Source organism: Oryzias latipes, chromosome 9 (genome assembly GCF_002234675.1).
Source record: "Oryzias latipes chromosome 9, ASM223467v1".
Lineage (NCBI taxonomy): Eukaryota > Metazoa > Chordata > Actinopteri > Beloniformes > Adrianichthyidae > Oryzias > Oryzias latipes.
Window position 1 is genome coordinate 30,120,190 of NC_019867.2, and position 12,509 is coordinate 30,132,698.

Consider the following 12,509-nt stretch of genomic DNA (forward strand, 5'->3'; position numbering starts at 1 on the left):
AAGAGGAGTGGGGGGGGGGGGCAGACAGTGTGCAGCCCAGCCTGGATCCTGAACCATGGATGGAGTTAGACTCTGAAACTGAGGGGGGCTGGGGGTGCAGCATTCAGTGACCTGTATTGATTGTGCTGGCGGGGGCTCAGCCTACCCCTCCCCTCCCGCCAAAGGATCCTAATTTCTGCCAAGTATCGACTGTGAGGGGGCCGAGTCGCCTTTGTGCTCGCTTCAGTGTTGGGTGTGGGGGGGTGGAAAACAGGATTACTAGAGGTCAGGCAGACCCTGAAAGGAGTTACAAGGGGGCGGAGCCTGGGAGACATGATTAAGTTGTAGTGGAACAAGGGGGGGGCAGCAGCACCTACGTAGATCTGAAGGTGCTTCATCTGCACGTCTGACTGATTTTCACAACTATAGAAAACATGAATGTTGATGTTTTGCTTAAATAAAAACTGTAGATGAACTTGTTTTAGACCTACTCTGATGAAATAAGTTTTTTAAGTTGTTTTTTTACTTTGTAGCATTTTTTTCATGATGGAGGACAAAACTAAATAAGGGTTAAGGGCTGACACCTCAGCGTGCATTACAGTAATTTCTGATAATCCATACTTTGAAGGCTATTAACCCGCATGGTCATTTACAAAAGAAATAAATATTTAGCCAGTTTTTAGTCCTTAATTCTTCTTATTTTTCACCTTTTACTGCTTGTTTTTATCCAGATGATGAAGCTAAAGTTTGTTTCAAAGAAGTTGGCGCAGTAATACAAAACATTTAAGGTATGTGACCGGAACTTATTTTTTAGGTGTACATTATCACTTTTTAATGCACACCCAGCAGCCAATCAGGATCAAGTATTTACCCGTTACATGGAATAACAGAATTTACAGTTTTTCTCACATCTGAGAAAAACTGTAAATTCTGTTCTGATCTGAGAATTAGTACAATTCTCAGATCAGAATTGAAGTTTGCAAATACGTGTTTGCATTTCTCAAAACAATTTCTACAAACAGCAAAACACTATGGATTTCTTGCAAAAGCCTGTAACTTGCTCAAAATCATTAGGTTATCTCTCAAAACTAAGTCTTTATGTCATTGAACATGTCAGTGCCATCAGAATCTCAAGTCTTTGTGTCATTGTCTACGAACAGTGAAATGACTTAGTCATGTTGTCAATATAACTGTGTACTTTAGAGGGAGGTTTTGATGTAAACTATGGCTAAAGTTTTGATGACAATTATTGTAAAATGTAAGTTACACCTTTTTTGTTTGATTGCAAGAGACTGGACAAGATTCACATTTACACTTTTATTGTTCATATTGTAATTTGTTGACAGACCATGTCATACCAACATAGAAAAAACCCACTGCAAACAGTAACACAAAGGGGAAAAAAAATAGGACAATATTCTGTCCAACAGTACAGGCAGTGCAGTAGGAATTGGTGTGGTCTTCCTACACCTCTTGTCGTTCCTGTATGTTAGGCCACAAATTCTCATCCACATCATCGAATATCCTTTCTTGCAATCCAGCGAAATATGTTTGTCACATTATGACAACTTGGTCAAACATTTTGCAGTTAATGACTTATACGATGAACTAATGACTAGGTGTTTTGAGGAGTAAGACTATTGCACAGTGAACTATATAATGCATTTTGATCAACATGACATAAACAATTGATAATGTAGCAAAGAGCAGAGAATTGTACATAATCATTTGCATGGATGTACCAAAGCAATTGCAACTTGTTCAAAGAAGTGAGAAACTGCTTATATGATGTGCACAAGGGACATCATGATGTGAAGATTGAACAAATAGTTTTGGGAATTTCATTCTGATCTGAGTATTGTACTAAAGCGACTGAGAAAAACTTTAATCATTGTGAATTAGGAGCAGTGTCACAGTGTGGTGTGACTGGAGGGACTTGGTCAACGCAGGAGGCAGACGACCTTGAAGTTCAGGAACAGTTTTTTATTCACTGCTCACACCCGCTCAATCTCCCTTCACACGGCGCTCCTTCCCTTTTATGGGCTCCAGTTAATTGGCTAGATAGATATATAAATAGATAGATAGATAGATAGATAGATAGATAGATAGATAGATAGATAGATAGATAGATAGATAGATAGATAGATAGATAGATAGATAGATAGATAGATAGATAGATAGATAGATAGATAGATAGATAGATAGATAGATAGATAGATAGATAGATAGATAGATAGATAGATAGATAGATAGATAGATAGATAGATAGATAGATAGATAGATAGATAGATAGATAGATAGATAGATAGATAGATAGATAGATAGATAGATAGATAGATAGATAGATAGATAGATAGATAGATAGATAGATTGGGTCTTTGATAATCCCTGAGGAAATTTTAAAATGGCCATCTGCTGATATCATACAAACACACACACATTACAACAATAAAGGTCAATGGTTTAAAAATCAATGGATAAAAAAAATCAATGGACGAGATTAAAATTAATAATAATAAATTGAATAATTAAAAAGAAAATCAGTGGGTAAAATGAATCAAAAGCTATTTCTTCTTTGATGCCCTCCCAGAGAGTTGTATTGCCTGATGGCACGAGGAACAAAAGATGTCTTCATTCTGTCTGTGGAGCAGCGCTGGGACAGCAGTCTATTGCTGACTGTACCCCTCCTGTTGGTGAAGGCCTCCTGTAGAGCATGTGGATATCCCGCCAAATAACTTTCAGTTGGAAAGGTCAACAAACGTCTCCATCCAATCCCTGACGTCCCATAGTACCTACCTCTTCCAGTTTGTCGTTGTGTTTTCATTTTTAAACATTTCCCTTTGATGCCTGGAAAATAACTTTTCATTTTTATTTCTTTTCATTTCATGTTTTGATTTAAAAAATGTAATGTTGTTTTATTATTTGTTCAGCTCTTTTAAGTGTTGTTGTGATCTATTATTATGAACTTCAAGGCCACCGTATCAAAGAGACCCAAAAGGGTTTGTGTCATTGCTTCAAATCTAAACTGCTGGAGTGAGCTGTAACATTCAGACATTACGTCGGCTGCTTCTCTGATTTGTACAAATCGCAAATGTTGTTTACTGTGTTTCTGTGGATGAAGTCAAAAAAGGCCTGATTTCAAAAGGTGGATGTTTCCAAGCAGGTTTGGTCCCTTCCTCCTGGAACAGATCATTTAACTCAGTTTTTATGGAGCTGTGAGGGAACTGAAGTGTGAAGAACAGAGGTACAAACGGTGAAAGACTTTCATTTTTACATGCATCTTGTTTTCGCAGATGTTTCACCTCTGGATCGCTTTCAAACAGATGAACACCCACAAACCCTCAGGATGCACTTCATCCCAAAGGGAACAGAGCAAAAACTAAAGCTTAACATTGATTTATTTGTAAAAATATTTGTTAAAAATTAATTTTTTCTAAATAATCATAGTGTGGTGTCAGTATAGCTTTTCTCATATTTATTACAAAACAAGAAATCTGAGATTTAACTGATTTATTTTTCTTTGTTGAAATGTGTTTTATTTTGAAATTACTTGAACTATTTCCATTGAGGTTCATTTAATGCAAAGATGAGTTTTCCTTTAAATGCAAAATTATTTAAATGTTATAAATGTTTCTATGTAATTATTTTTGAATAAACATCAACACATGTTTTGTTTTTTCATTTTGTTTTTGTGAACCAGACGATAATCAGGATTGGTAAAGATTAGGATTAATCCGAATTAAAGCTATTTCCTTTTCAGTCACATGAGTGGAGGCAACATATTAAAACAGTAACGGGTGTCAAAATAATGTTTAGGATGTGAAGAACATCAGTTATGAAAATGGTCGTTTCTTTCCAGAGGGGGGTTACAGCATTGATCACGATACAGAAAAATGAAAAGCTGTTATTGCGGAGTGGTGCTGTCCGGGTTCTGTGCGTGAGCCGGTGTCCCTGGAACCAGCAGATCCACCTGCCTGCCTCACATCTCTGCTGCTGTGGATGTTTCGGTCCTTTTGTCCTTCTGTCATAAAGACAGGCTGGAATAATAACCCTGGAGTTGGCCTTCAGCAACCCCCCCCTCCCTGTGCATGCAGCGGCCCGGGTGTAGGGGTTAGCGTGCTCCTGTCCTGCAACAGTTCCTCTGGTCCATTGTGATCCGGCTCGGAGCCCAGATTAGCTCAAACCACATGAAACCAAAGCCCGGGAGCAGACCGCAGGTTTGTTTCTTTGTGGAAACAAGCCTTTCTCTCCATTGAGCAAAGAGCCAATTAGCTATTATGGAGATTGACTGTGAGCACGTGCGTGTGGCTGCTTTTTTGTGCACGAGGCTGCAGCCTCTTACCTCTATAGGTGGGACATCTGCTGAGGGTTTGTGTCCCCGGATAAGTGCGGGCCGAGCACCAGCCCGGGCCCTTTCAGCCTGATCACATAGGTATTTAGCAGCGAGTGTGTTTGTTTTCTGCACAGAGCAGGTGTTTTATAATCATTAGCCCGTCCATTACGGCCGCTCTGAGGAGAAGACAAACAGCAGCTCTGCTTCTATTTTCAATGCAACCATCTGGTGGCAAGGAGGCAAAATGGCTGTGTTTGGCACCAGTGTTTGTCCACGCTCACATAATTGTGTATCAGAGGAGAGGAGGCCCATATCAGACACAGGCGCTCAAGTGCTCGCGTTTAGACCATCCTTCCAGAGGCTTTATCTGTGCCTCAAAATAAACGCCCTTTGTGTTTCCCAGACAGTCCGTGCGTGTCCGTTTACAGGCTGGACCGGGCAAACCGGGCTCTCCGCCCCAGCAGCCCCGGCTGCTTCATCCCTCACACTGCAGAGGATGAGGAGCACGAGGAAGATGTAGCTGCAGAGCTCCTGTAGTGTGCAGGAGGCATTTTTACAACACGTAGTTTAACAACAGCCACAGAATGCATTTGAGAGATCAGGTAATGAAGGATTTATTCTCGAAAGCAGGCTGCACCCCCCCCCCACCCCATCACCCGTGTTGTTGTTTATCAGCTGAAGTGAGCTGTTTGTGCGTCCCGCAGCAGTTTGTACACTCCAGCTCCGCTTGTTTGTGGAAAATCTGCAAATGGTGATAATTATTGCAAACAAAATGCTGCAGCCACTACACATAATTATGCCACTGATGCTAATTACCATGTTACTTATTAACAACTCATTAAGCAATTACGGTCAGCAGCAATGATATGCTAATGAATTTCACATGGAGCATGTGGAAATAAGCTTGCGGTGAGGGGATGGAGCAGCGTGCTTCATCGCTGCTCCTCCTCCTCTTCACATGAAGGCGAAGCAGCTGACGGAGGAGCCTCACCAATAAACCACCTTCTTTGACATTTAAGTCTCCGTTTAATTATTTTGGGTTTCTGTTTTTGCAGTCCACATGACTGCGCAGTGATGGAGCAGCGATGAAGACAGCGTGAAGCAAAAGTTCAGCATCTGGGAGAAGAGGTGCTGCAAGGGTGGAGCTGCGCTCACATGGCTGCTGAGACTGGGACGTCACCACGGTAACGAAGTATAACCCTCAGACGTGTTTCAACGTGGACTGGTTCTGCACTTCACCTCTCGTTTACTACTATTCAGACTTCCACAGTAACATTTTTCAGAAAAGCAACAACATTTTTGTGACATACTGCATCCACAGAACCTGCTGTTTCTCACTGCATGATCACCATCAAGCCCAAAAGGCCCGCGCTACAATATTTCCATCACCTCCATCTAAGATCTACAGTTAAGCGATCAGGTTTAAATGATAAAATGATAAATCTGTCAATAATTAAATAAAATAACAAGATTTAAAGACTCACTCAGTGTGTAAACAGATGGGTGACGTGAATTGGGGGCGGACTTACTCCACGTCAGTGGAAATTTTGATGAACCATTTGCCGCTCTGCAGAAACTATGTCCTAGAAAACAACACAGACCACTGGAAACACTTTGAAAGTAGATTAAAAGATGATCGAGTGGGACTTTAAGAACTGGGCTAAAAGAGGTGCTTGGTCATTTGATCGATATGTGTTTTAACCACCAACGGGGGGGGGGTACTACAGAGTTTCATATCCAGTTCAGGTGACTTTGAATTGGAAAAATTGGCTCCAAATGTGTCCAAAACAAGCCAGCACGTTGGTCCATTCCTCTTAAAAGCCCAAACTCGAATAATGCATTTCTACCTTTAGTAAGACTAGAGATGCAGCGATTTCCCCACGATTTGTTTCAAACCTCAATTTTTGGATGACAGTTTTGCTTTAGCTCAATACATACTTATATAATAAAACGACAACAAAAAAGTTCAGAAAAATATTTTTTTTTTTTCATTTACTAATTAGAAATTAACAATGATTAAAAAAAAAACTTGTATTATATTAAGCCTGGTGTCATGCATTTAAATAAAGTCAGTGTGCCCATTTGACACTTTGAACGTAAACATATGCAGATGAACAAATGAATGCTGAAGGGACGTAACGGTTCACTTTCACCACGATTTGGTTCAACGATGGAACAAACGGTTGGATTTTAGACCAAGAATTGGTCCTAGTCCCAGTCCCATTCACCTATGCACACTCGCATTCACGCACTGATGGGGGCGGAGCTGCCAGGGCCGTGGTTCCGCCCTGCCGCCGTTTTTCAGCTTCTTTCTGTGGCGAGGTGTTAGTGACGCCGCTCATCTCTGTGAAGTTGCTGATGTGCAATGATTCAAATGATTTTCATTTTTTTGGATTGCTTACTAATTCGTCTCTTCACTTGAAACTTGTTGTGAGGATTTTCTAAATAAAAGACCAACCTTTGTCAGGTTGGTCTTTGATGATGTGACACCCTTTATTTTGAAAGGACAGTATTTTGCCTCCATCCTCGTCTTCCATTGAGCATTTTCAGCTGCTGTGTCGTTTTCATTCGGGACCGTCAGACTCTTTGTACCTGAACTCTGTGTGATCTTCCACTCTTTTGTCCTCTTGAGCCAGTTTTTCCTGTCTGGTACCTGCTTACCTGGAGTCTCTGAGGAGGAGGAGGGGGGGGGGGGGGGTGTTTCCTGTTTGGGTTTCTAGTTGTTTGGACTTCCTGTCTTTTTTCTGTCAAGTTCAGATGAAGTTCCTTTTTATAGGCTCACCTGCCTGTCCTCACCTGTCGTCTTCATTTCAAAAAACCCTGAAAGGAGCCTGAAGGTCTGTTTTGATTGTGAAAATGTTCAATATGAATATAGAAAAAAAAAACTCTGTTCTAATAAATGCCGTCCTGTTTGTTTTTATCCATTTAAAGCTTCAAATGTCAGGAAAACAATTGATGGTTCAGCCGACGCTCTGTGTGTGTCTTTGGGTCCACTCAGCTCCCCAGTTCCAGCAGTGCAGGGGAGGGACGATGGTTTCTGTCCGGTCTTGGTCTTCCACTCGGAGCACCGTTCTCCTGTCCTCAGGTGGAGGGGCCGGTGATGTGGCACACCTGTGCTAGGCGGGCCAGCAGCCCGGGGATGCTGCCATCACAGCAGCTCCAAAAGCCGTACTTTGGGGCCCGGATGACCCTGAGTCAGCCCTAATCCTGACTTTTTTTGGTGGAAACTTCTGGTTCTCTGAGAAGATGATCCTGAAGAAAGTGACTAATGCAGTTTGGTTTCAACAACTCACTTTGTCTTTTTCATTTTGATGCAACGATTTGAATGAAAAAAATTTGAATTCAATTTATTTCATTAATTTCCCCTAAATCTTTTTTTTAATTCCTTTTACATTTATATTAACTGGTACATTGTCTTGTACGAGTCATTGTTTCATGTATTGCCTCTGCAGTAGCCAATCCTGTTATCGTGGTACTGAGAAATCAATTAACAACTTTGTCATTTTGCCAAATGTATTTACACAGCGTAGGGGTCGTTGTTTTTTTAATCAAATTCATTTGGAAAGTGACATTTAAAATCCGAAAATGTAGTCCTCGGTTTACTTCGATGGTCTTTCTGTTGAAGCTGAAAACTGGTACCTGTTTGGTTGAGCGTGTAAATACAAGCGAAGAAGTTCCACCTTCAATCATTTTAATAACTATTTATGAGGCTAGGGTTAATGTCCGAGGAAGTGTGCATTATTACTTTTTAACGCACGCCGTGGAAGCCTGAACCGTCCAACTCGAAGCAGAGGCTGCCTCCGCGAAGTGCGTTAAAAAGTGATAATGCACATTTCGTCGGCCATTAACCCGCTTATACCATGGTCACTTACAAAAGAAATAAAAATTAACTAGTTTTTAGTTTTTGATTGCTTTTTTTTCCCGAAAAGCGGACTATTTGTTACGTGGTGCGGCGCGTTGCCACGGTAACGTGACAAGACGCCGCACCACCGCTGCAGTCAAAATTCGGCGATATAAAGCGATATAATTATGCTGATCGTCCCGATGGGTTAAATAAAGCATCAGTTCAGAGAGAAAGTTCACCTCTTACCGCTTGTTTTTGTCCAAATGATGAAGCAAAAGGTTGTTTTAAAGAACACGGCGCAGTGGTACAGACGATCTAAGTTAGGTGACCGGAACTTCTTTTTGGGGCGTGCGGTTATCACTTTTTAACGCACACCCAGCAGCCAATCAGAATTAAGTCTTTACCCAGACCATGGTATAAGAAAAAAAATTCAATGCTTACGTGAAAAAATAGGTTTTTGGGTTAAAGAAAAAAATACTAGACAACTGGAAAGTAAAGTGTAAATTAGATTAAATCGAGATTTTTGTGATGTAAAACTTGTGTTTTTTTATTCATGAGTTTGAAATGAAAATTTTCAGACGGATTCTGATTTTACTTCACAACATCAAATCCAAAAAAACTCAACAGAAGGAACTGACTAACTGTTGTAAAGCATGCTTTTATAGAATCAGCTACAGAATCCCACAAAATAAACATTCTTAGTGTTCTACTCGAGTGTTGTGTAACCCCTTCCCTAAATCGAAGAGTACTGCAAAATAATAAATGTATTTAGTTACATTTACACAAACATTTTAAAGACGTGTAGAACCAAAAGAGTTAAATAAAAATATCAAAATTCACTTTGGCAAACAGCTTTAGAACAGCTGTAGTTCATTTGGCATTTATTCTCCCGACTTTTTGATTTTTTGTTTTTTTAACCCTTTTTTTAGGGCTGTCTTTTAATTATCTATATGTATCTGAGCTTGAACTGTAAAATAATTAAGTTTAATGAATCCGGACATTTGAGCATCCTTAAGGGAATGAATGAATGAATGAATGAATGAATGAATGAATGAATGAATGAATGAATGAATGAATGAATGAATGAATGAATGAATGAATGAATGAATGAATGAATGAATGTGAGTTTGCAGACCCTCAGAACTCCACCCTAAATGTCAGCTGTACATTGTGATCATTGCAGCAATATTTGGACAACATTTGGTTTCACCTCAGACATTTCTCACTTTAAATTTGTTGCTTTTTGTGGGAAAAAAAAGTATGATTTCCTCTAGAAATGTATTTCTCCAGCCTTTAGATTTCTGTATTATCTACTGTAAGTTTCTCGTCTAATGCGGGAGTTCAAAGTCATATCCTCTTCAAAACAAAAGGATTGCCAACCAGCGTCTTTTAGCTGAAGCTACTGTCTGCATTTACGTCTGATTGTTTTTGTTCTGGAACGTTTTCTGCAGAGCTTCAAACCTCTCAAGAAGACTCCTCTGCTCTTGGTTTTTGTGGCGAAGACCTTCGGGTAAATTGATGGATGTCTCTTTGCCCTCCCTTCTTTTTTTCCAGCAGCATTATGGGATGGTTTTAAAATATTAATATGAGAGTGCATTTAGCAGAGAGCGGCTCATGTGGGAATTCTCCTGAGACTCCACATTCAGGCCACAGGGGAGCCTCTGCCCGCTCCTCTGCCTGCCTGATTTACTCTAAATGCAACATTAATGATTGTGTTTCCGTCTGCGGGGTGTTATATTTTCCAACGCTCACATGGAGGGCTTGCCACGGAGAAAACACACGCACACACACACACACACACGTTGGGAGAGAATCCACACAAAGCCGCTCAGCAGAAAGATTGTGTTGTTCTGCAGCAGCTGCCAACACTGATTCAAACAGACTGGGTGTCATCTCCTGTTAAAGCTCGGAACAGACGACCCCTCCCTGTGAGACAAACACACACACAATTACACAAACAAGGACGCGCACACACAGAGCCACAGTAAACAGCTCCTGTCAGCATCGCCGCGGTCATGACTCCAACTGACTCCTTTAAAGAAAAGGGACCAAATTGATCCGGAGGACCTCCTTATCTTCACCGCCATGAAGATAACCATGCAGCAGCTCCAGATCAGAGTGGTTCAAGCATCTCTGCACCATTTCAGAGCTCCACACTGACACACCCACCAGGTGAGGACACCCAACAACCCCACACTAAATCAACCTGTCAATCATTCTTTTCTGATTTCTTTAGCAAGTGAAAACTAAGACGTGAGGATCTGCGCTTCCGTTTTCTCATCAAAAAGTTTTTACTTGCTTGGTTCTTTTGGGTTTTTCTCTCTGTTTCTGTGTGGAGATCAAAGTTCCTTCCTTGTTTTGCCTCAATTTGGTCCATTTCTTTTTTTAGGACGTTTTTAAGTTTCCTACTGTTGCTTCCATCAAGCTTTCTGCTTCCCGCTGCACCTGCATTCTTTTAAAATCAGAAAGACCTCAACATTTTTTTGCAGTCTTCAGAAGAAAGAAACTGACACATTTTAAGTCATTTTAAAGGATATTTTGGGTGGCATGAGTCATGCAAGAACACATCAGGAGCTGATCTGTTTGTCTCCAACTGATACGAGACAAAAACAACAGAAGACAACCCCAGTTTGTACTTTTCCCGAGGTCACAAGCTTCCCTGTGACCTGAAAACATAAAATGGAGCTTGCTGGCACAGAAAATGTCCACATTTTCTGAATAAGTGGATAAACTATTATTCAATTACAAAAGGTGTGATGCAGTAAAGGTTTTTTAGGATGCCCTATACTGCAAAAAGAAGTCATCTAAAAATATCTTAAGCTTTTCAGAGTATATATATATATATATATATATATATATATATATATATATATATATATATATGTTAATATATTACCTTCGCCACACTAAAGAAGGATTTTTTTAAATTATATATGAGTTATTTTCACTGCTCATATCTTACCCGGAAGTAAGACGACTCGATCTCTGAGGCTCCGCCTTTTTTCCCTCCTTGTGGGTGCCGCCCATTTCATGATGTCATCCCAGAGCCGGCCTTGGCAGCGTGTCTGCGTTTCACCCACAAAAAACCAACAACATCTGAACTTTTGCAAACATGGATGTGCATATTGTTCGTGTTTAGCCGATCACCACTAGATCCACGGAGAAAGTGGGCGTGTGACAAGAAGTTAACTTGAAGGTTAACTTCAAACCAGGTAAATTATCACCAATGTCGAAAAACAAGGTTGTAAATCTTTCCAAGTCTCAAACACTTTAAAAGTGTAGCTGTTACTGAGAAATAATCCAACCTTTGTGTTCCAACCTTTTAAGATTTTTCTTTGTACTTTTTTCAATTTGTTGTTATTTTTCAGGTTTTTTTATGTTCTAAGAAAAATAGATCATATTCTGACGCTGTCATCATCGATCACAATGATCGCTGAAATGCAACTTCTGCAGGACACCGATATTAAACTTCATGGTTCCTGTTGAAGATAAAAGCATTTGGATGAATTCTGCATGTTCAGATGTTCATCAACAGCATGAATTTTTCATTGGGTGTCATGATAATTATGAAGTCTTTGAGGAGCGTCCCCCCCCCTCCCATGTCTACCCACATCTGCTGGAGTCACCATGAGATCCACGGTGGTTCTGGTTCCTCTGGTCGGCGCCGCGAGGTGCAGCTCGTGGAGAGGCAGCGTGACATGTGACCTGGTGTAAACAGCGTCCGCCCCCCACCCTCACCGACAGCTCTCTTAAGCAGGCGGGCACATAGCAGCAGGCCGGGGGCCGCGCTGCTCTTCAGGTGCTCAATAATTGAGAGCGCAATGCTGAAGAGTCGCAGGAAGTCATGCAGAAACTCTCACCGAGTGTTTGTGCGTCTGCTATGGGTGTGTGTGAGATGGGGGCTCGGGAACCCCCCCTTCACATGGTGTACTTGTTGCGACATCAGAAAATTAGTCCCTTGTGTTCACCACCGAGTCTGTGATGAAGGTGGGATCCTCCTCCTCCTCACGTGCCACCAAAGGCCTGGATGCTGATGAAAAGTCCCACAGCACATCCGGATGGGAGGGGGGGTCCTCGTTGTTCTGGTGTGGACATTAAAGTTTTAGTTAGCGTGGGCCTGCTGAACGCGGCTGCAGCTGGAAAGCAGCCATGGGCGACAGCATGTCAGACATCGGGCCGCCGGCCACCAGGCGCCGCGGCGCCACAAACAAGTGTTGCAGCAGACCCACGGGGAGCCGGCGCTACATACGCTAACATCGCCCGGCGCTGTTAAAATGGCTGTCGTACACCGGGACTCAGAGGTGCTCCGGCGCGGGGGCAGAGCGTCCACATTCATTAAACTCCAGCTCAAGG